The sequence below is a fragment of the Ananas comosus genome, linkage group 19 (genome assembly GCF_001540865.1).
Source record: "Ananas comosus cultivar F153 linkage group 19, ASM154086v1, whole genome shotgun sequence".
In the NCBI taxonomy this organism is placed as follows: domain Eukaryota; kingdom Viridiplantae; phylum Streptophyta; class Magnoliopsida; order Poales; family Bromeliaceae; genus Ananas; species Ananas comosus.
In genome coordinates this window covers 3532810-3533900 of record NC_033639.1, presented here as the reverse complement: position 1 = coordinate 3533900, position 1091 = coordinate 3532810, and positions in this window count along the sequence as shown.

Genomic DNA, 1091 nt, shown 5'->3' with positions numbered 1-1091 from the left:
ATAAAAATATATAATTTTTATAAATAAAAATATAAAATTAGTTTTTCTTTACTGATGTTTGGTTGAAAGAAAAAAAAATATAAATAAAAAATTATATGTAATATAATATTTAATAGTATATATTTAATATTATAAAATAAATTATTATGTATTTATAAATAATATATATATAATATAAAATATTACACAATATTATATTTAAATAATAAAATTATATATATAATATAAAATAGGGGGAGAGAGTCCACGGTCCACGAGGTGACCCTGTGGACTCTCTCTCTCACGCTGTCACGACCCGCGACCCCCGCCTCTTTGGTCAGGTTTGCGGCGCCGCCGACAGCGCCGAATGGACAGGGTNTCGTTTTGCTGTTACGGTGCTTCAAATCCGTTTCCAGGATTTTACGACGTCGCCTCGGCCCTCCAGGCGGAAACGAAGCCTAACGTCCGTTTCTTTAATAACTTCGCAACGGCTCGTCGGATTGCCGAACCGTCTTCGCCAGCGCGTTCGTTTCCCTAGCAATTAGGTTTACAGAGGGTTAAATTAGATCAAACCCTCATATTTCCAAATATTGCATTTCTAATCCTAGATTTTCAATTATGTAAGAAATCACCAAATTGATCCTAGATTCTAGCATTTATCCTCTATTTAGCATGCCAGGATTCCAAATAAACCATTTCTAGAGCATATAATTGAAGCTCTACAATTCTACCATTAAAGGGGTTGAATGTATGTAATAATATAGAATGTGTTATGTTGTTGATACCTTCCTTATTCAATCTGTTTGTTGAATACTGTTCCTGGTTGGAACCTTCGTATTGTATTGATTGCGTTGCCTTGAATGTACAGGGGAGACTCTGTCCGCAGTACAGGGGAAACCCTGTCCATTCGGCGCTGTCGGCGGCGCCGCGAACCTGACCAAAGAGGCGGGGTCATGGGTCGTGACACACGCGGTCCACGAGGTGAGGATAGCCTCGTGGACCGCGCATACTCAAAAGTCCTGAGCCACGATATTGGGTGCTTGAACTTTTCGTTTTCCGCGGACGGCGAGCGAAAAACAAAAAAGCAAACTTTTCAGAGAATCTGTAAAAAA